The sequence below is a fragment of the Pteropus medius genome, unplaced genomic scaffold (assembly GCF_902729225.1).
Source record: "Pteropus medius unplaced genomic scaffold, Ma_sr-lr_union100, whole genome shotgun sequence".
Taxonomy (NCBI): Eukaryota; Metazoa; Chordata; class Mammalia; order Chiroptera; family Pteropodidae; genus Pteropus; species Pteropus medius.
In genome coordinates, this window is record NW_024342471.1 from 3,193,872 (window position 1) to 3,200,742 (window position 6,871).

Sequence of the window (6,871 nt, forward strand, 5' to 3'; positions counted from 1 at the left end):
GTCAGGGCCGCTAGCCCCCGCCCCCGGCGCGCTATTTTTTACTACCGCCCCCTCCCCCAGCACCGTCACTGGCGTATTTGGGCTAAGCCCCCTCCATTCCGCCTGCGTTGGAGAAATGTTCCCGGTACCAGAAGGAATGAAAGGACTGGGTTTGGTCTCCATGGCAACTGGAAGAAAGAGGTGGGTTATAAATCCTTCGCCACCCTCCTGTGGCGAAGGAGGGGGTGTGGGAGCCAGGAAGTAGGGTTGGCTTTTTGAAGGAGATTCTGGCCCACCTTTTCTGTGTGGTGCACTGGGAGACAGAGAAGGATTTGGTGGCCAACTTGGAGCTGGGGAGTGGAGGAGTCTTTTTTTTTTTATTATTCATCGTATTCCCTTCTCTTTGGGGACGCGAACATGGTCACGTCCAGCCCTGAGATCCTGACCTTTCCTATCATAGCACAGGCCCTTCCAAGCACCCCTTATTCCAGAGGTTACTCAAGCCGGGAATGATCCCGCCCCGCTCACTCCATCAAGTTTAACAGAACCGTGGGTTTCTTTTGCTTGCTAATTATTTCATGAGTACCTCCCTTGGGAGACTAATGTCCCTTGGGTGATAGCGCTTATTTTCTTAACCCTTCCTGTAATGACTGCCAGTAGCAGGCTGACCAAGAAAGATGAGCTTCTCTCTTGTTAAATAGAAATACCATGCTCCCTCCAAAATAACTCCCCTCGCCGTAGGAATAACTCTGGAAACCCTATTTCCTAACTCTGGAAATTCCAGCTCCTGCAGCTCCTACAAAAACCAAACAGCTATAACTATTCTTCTAAATCTCAGTTCCCACCACTGCCTACCTTTTTGCCTCCTCCCTCCACCACACCAACTCAAAAAATATATATGGTCTCCCTTGACCTGAGGAAGCTTCTATCCAAGTCTGTGAGCTCCCATAGACCATCCTGAAGATTCAAAGAATCATCATCTGAGGCTGCCAAGATGAACCTCAACATGAAAACAACACCTGAAATATGTGGTGTTTTTTACAGTTTACAGAGTGCCTTTACATCACTTAATCCTCCCAGCACCACTTGGATGATGAGGCAATTTACCCAGAGGCACACAGCTTAAAAAAATGACAGAGCCTGGATTTCTGAGAAGTTAGCTACTTTGCCATATGATAATCAAAAGGGCATGGATTCAGTAAAATTCCAGTACATTACCGGCAGGTTTTTTTTCCTTTTAAATACATACGTGTATCTTCACGCTCTAAAGTGTATTTGTGAACTTGCTGACAATCTGTGGCTATCATTAAAGTTAATCCAGAATAACAAGTATAAATTACTGGCAGTTAGGCAAGATGTTTATAATCTTAAATCAAAAATGCAAATAAATTGAGCAAAAGAAATCAAACACAAAAGATTATATACTGTATGATTCTATTTATATGAAGTTCAACATAAATAATGTTAGAAGTCAGGATGTTGGTTACTCTTGAGGAACAGGGAGAACGCAGTAATGAGAGGGCATTAGATAGGCTTGTGGAAGCCTGGTCATGTTTGGTTTCTTTGGATGGTAGTTACATGGGTGTTGTCCACTCTAATATTTCATCAGTATGTTCACTTAATTTGTGCACTTTTCTGTATGTGTTAAATAAAACTTCTAAAAAAAATTAAAGATTTGCTTGGAGCAAAGTAAACCCATGATTAAGCTTAGATTTTTTTCAAAAAGTGAAATGAAAGCAATTAGGAGGTTTCCTTTCTCTGTGGTTATAATAGTTTATTTTATAAGAAGAGCATTATTAAGTTCTTTATCACTTCTCTCAGTTATTTACCCTTGGGGAGAGGCTCAGAGTCCATTTGTTAAGGATCCTCAAATTTCAGGCAGCTAAAGAGGCTAAATGCACAAAGGAAGAATTATCTACTTTATTTTGGCACATGCAGGCTTCCATAGAACTTTATTGTGCTCCCCTCTCAGAATCTCTGTTGCTGGTCATATTCACTGAAAGAGAACACCAGTCTACATTAATGAAAGTGTGAATTTTGTCATTTTAATGAAATACTGTTTGTATTACTCTCAAGTATTCTCATCTGTTGACTTAAATGAATATCTTAAAAAGTATTATCAAGAGGTCATTATGGGACCTGTACCAATGAATAGATGAGGATGCTTAGTCATTAGTCATTATTTTTGCAGGTTAGTGGGATGTTATTTTAAGCTGGCCAAACACCTTGCAGTCAATCTTCATCCAATTAATTACCACATCAAAAGCAATTGTCTTGGCTCTTCCCTACCTCAAGGCTTACGTATCTGCTATTCTTCCTGCCTAGAGAACTCCTTCCCCCATCCCAGCCCTGGGAACCTATCTTCACCTTTTACTCCTTTGGCCCTTTTTTCCGTTCGGGTCTCAGCTTAAATATTCTCTCCCTCTGAGAATCCCTTCACCACCACCCTCTCGAAGTAGGTGTTGCTTCCCCTGCCCAACCCGTTTCCTATTTCTTTCCTTTTAATTTCCTTCCTCTCTATTCCAATTGCATTTTAATCAACTTTTTTTGAGGTATAATTCAGTATAGATAATGAAATGCATCCATTTTAAGTAGGCCATTTGGTAAATTTTGATAAATGTAGCCGCCAACACCACAATTAAAAAACTGCCTTCACCTTTCTGAAGCGTTCCCCATCCCTGGTCCCAGGCCACCACGGATCTGGTTTCTAACCCTATAGGTTATATTTGCCTTTCCCATGGTTCCCTATAAATAGCATCATTCAGAATATCCTCTTTTGAGTCTGGCTTCTTTTGGCATAATGTTTTCAAGATTCATCCATGTTGTTGGTATGTCAATAGTTTGTTTCTTTTTTTGCTGAGTACTACTCTATTATATGGAAATACCTTAGTTTGTCTATCCATTCACCAACTGGTGGACATTTAGGTTATTTCCAATTGTTGGCTATTGGGAATAAAACTATGAAATTTGTGTATAAGTCCTGTGACTTTATGATTTCATCCCTAGTAGTGGGCCATATAATGTTTAACTTTATAAGAAACTTTCTCTCACTTATTCTCCATCATAGTCCCCTTCTTAAAACTCTTTTCCATTTTTTTTTTTTTCTCATTTCACACGCCTCTTTCCACTAGACTACAATTCCATGAGGCAGGGATCGCTGGGTTGTCACTGTGCCCAGAAGGCTTAACACAGTATTCTTAATATTTTTTAAACATATTTAATTTCATTTATCATTGTCATTTAAAGCTTGATTTTATAAAACAGACAAAAAAACATTTTTCAGAGTTTTGTGGCACTGGAATTTAAACCGTAGAAATATTGACAGCTTTGTAAGTTTTTAGTTATGTAAACTAAAATCAAATAATTGGAGCTTTTTTCAATATGGAAACTATACAAATGTAATAAATGGCAAAAGGACCTAATAGCAATATTTTATTTATGGATTATCAGTTACTTTAGGACCTAAATAAAGATTCTGAATATTCAGACTTTTTTTTGCTATATTTCATATTTAAATATCTCCCTACCTATATTCCGAGTAAAGCTTCTTGACCAAAAGGTCTGATTTAGGAAGGCATTTAGCTTTATAGCAAAAGTTTTTCCATCCACAGTTACTGCCTTCAAAGGAATTGATATTACAGTGCTGATGTAATCTACTGGTTCCCTTTTGAACAGTGTGCAGAAATTATGTTAACCCTATAGAAAGTCAAACGGGTATCACAAAAATGGGACAACTATGCACAGTTCAGTAAAATATGTTAAGGGTTCCCCATCTAAAAAATAACCTATGAAATAAAACATATGAACTATAGTTGACTTGGTTTCAGGAAAAGCACATTTGAGAATTACATTATTGTTCTCATCTCATCTTCAGTCATCAGCAAGGATTTTGTAGTCCACTATACTATTTACTTTGTGGATTGTAGTAGTGAATTAATGAAGATGGACTTGCTCAGAATTGGTAATGAACTGTGTCCCAACTCCTCCCATTTTTCAGGTATAACCAAATCCTTACCTGTATAAATTAGTAGATCAAATGAACAAGAAACTTCCAACAGTGGCAGGAATGTCACTGTAGTTGTGATCTGTCTTATCACTGATTGGATTTCATCTTAGATTCTGAAGTTTTTCCCCGGGTGTACTATCATCTTTGGTAGTCTTGTCACAATATGAAATTGCCATCTTTCAAGGATCTCACCATTTTCAATATTTGAGATTACTACCTCTTGTTTCTGAACTGAACATTTGTATAACCAATCTTATAGTTGTTCCACCACATTATTTAGCTATTTCATGAGCTCAGGATCGGTAGTTACAAGCAAGGTGAGTCCACATTTCTGCACACAAGTAAAGGTTTCAGATGGATATATGCCATGCCAATATAAAATGCTGTTCATGCCAAATGAGAAGAACTTGACCACGATTTGGGTTCTCTTACACAAAGTGATACCTTGCTCCCTGGAGAGCTGCAGCACTGTGGCCAGGCCCACAGATACAGTAGACACCCCTTCACAGACGGGGACCGCAGAGCTACACAGCAGCTCTCTGCCACTGGTTTCAAAATCTTAATTAATATTTTTAATTGAGTGTCTGAATAGAAAAAAAAAAGATCAAATTGACCTCTGTCTGAAAGATCCTGAATTTGAAATCAAAAGGCTTGAATGAGCCTTACCTATAAACAACAAAGGAATCTAATAATTTGAAAAAAAAACCTCTCCAAAACACCTGTCAGTACTGAAAGATGAGGTATGCATAGTGACCTAACTCTCTGGGAGACTGCAAAAGTTGGAGCAGCTGGGTTTTAGGGAAGCTAATGAATCAACCCGACAGACCCAAAGAGCCGTTGAGTTCCTATCATGTGCACAGCTATCACATGGCAGTGGGGCTGGCTCTAAGGGTATCCAGAGAAAGTAGCTACCCATATGGTACAAATCAAGGAAATTCCCTCCCCATTGGAGGAAGAATGTATTATCTGATTGGTAAATTTGAAAGAAGGAACCTCGTATGTTTGGCTAGGTCCTAACTCCCTCCGCTGTGGGTGTCATGGGCTTGTGGAGTATATGCTTTCTGGTCTGCTAGCTGCCACCTGGTAAGAGGTCCACCCCTGTGGGGATCAGGGGGAGGCCAGAAGTATCCAGAACCACTGTGAACAGGGGGTTAAATTCAAAACTTGAGCACTCAGCCATAGACTGAAAACCGAATTCTCCAATCAGCTTCAGAAGTTTAAAAAGATGGCATTTTGATTACTAATTGACTCCTGTCTCTGTCTCAGAAAAATAGAAAGGGATGTGGTGCTTTGGGTCCATTAACCCTAACACTCACTGTTCTTACTGTTTCTGGGGCTTACGTCAAAGAAAAAACATCTGGGTTGTAAACACCTTGAGAGAAGGAGCTGTGACTTTATCATCTTTGTATACTCTCCCCCAGCCCAATAGATATGCAGCTGGCACACAGTGGGGTATCAGATGTAAAAATAGAACTAACTCTAGATAAGGTAATTGGAGCAGGCTATAATATGGCACCAGGTTGCTCTGAATTAGAAGTCACCTGATGCCGATCAACTGCCCAGGAGCCAACTAAATGAGGAGTAGGTTAGTGATGGTGTAAGAGTTCCTCAGAACAAGCAGGCTTCTGGGACAGTAGTTCTCATCCCCACCTGAGAATCACCTGAGGAGCTTTGGGAGAAAAAAAAGATAGCAAGGCTGCATAGATCCCAGACAAATGAAGTTGGCATCTCGGGGGGTGAGACCCGAATGTCAGTAGTGTTTAATACTCCCCAGGTGATTCCAATGTGCAGGTAAGGTTGAGATCCAGAGTTCTAGGCTGGCTTTGCTTTGAAATAATTGTTTATAAGAAATGAAGAATCTCAAACCCCACCCCAGACCCACCTTATCTTCATTTTTAGCAAGAGCTCTAGGTGACATATATGTGCTACAGTTTGGGAAGCACTAGTGTAGAATATAGACTTTGGAGTCAGCTGAACCTTGGTTCTAATCCTGGCTGCACCAGGTAAGTGATTTGGGAAAAGTGCTTACCTTAGCTAAACTTCAGTTTAATAAACTATGATAGGTCCATACAATGGAACATTGTGCAGCCATTACAAGAAATTTGTAATATCTTTAGATAACTATGGAATGATTCCCAAAGTATTTTAACTGAAAAAAAAAAAAAAGCAAAATATAGACATGTATATCATCTGTTTTAACAAAAAGATGAAAAATATTTTAATGGGTTTTGGGAAAAATTAAATATATTTATAGAACAGCTAGATTGTTTCTGGCACGTAATAAATGCTTAAAAAGTATCACCTATTCCTATTCCTTCGTTGACGCAGTTACTAGCTGGTAGCTCAGAAAAATAATGTGGGTGCAATGGCTCTGTGGTTTCAACAGGGCACTTAGGGAAGTCTCTTACTATCAAGACACAAAAGAAAAATGTCTTAACCTTTTATTACAGAAAAATTAAAAAATGTACAAAAATCAGGTATCATGAACGCTCATATTCTGATCACCCAACTTCAACAATATTTAATTCATAGTCTTTCTTGTTTCATCTTTACCCTCACGCTCTCCAAACCTCAAGGGATTATTGTGAAGTAAAGCCCAGACATATTGCTACATCATAAATACTTTAGTGCAGTACCTATAAAACATGAGGACTCTTTTTTTAACACTTTCACAGACCTAGTATCATTAAATACTAGTCAGTGTTTAAATTTCCCTGATTGTCAAACTTTTTTAAAAATTGTTCAAATTGTTTTTAAACAAGGTCAACAAATTACATTTGATCGCTTTGTCTCTTAAGTCTTAACTTATAGGTTTCACTTCCATTTTTTCCCCTTCCAATATATATTGAAGAAACCAGGTTTTTTGTCCTGATGAATTTCCTACAT

At 38.9% G+C, this 6,871-nt stretch overlaps 1 long non-coding RNA gene across 1 annotated transcript; it reads left to right on the top strand.

Moving 5' to 3' along the window:
• The first annotated feature begins 4 nt into the window (after positions 1-4).
• On the top strand, positions 5-6,151 carry LOC120603439 (uncharacterized). The gene is made up of 2 exons (XR_005653010.1): positions 5-180; positions 721-6,151. It is a non-coding gene; the product is annotated as an uncharacterized LOC120603439 (long non-coding RNA).
• Positions 6,152-6,871: the final 720 nt, after the last annotated feature.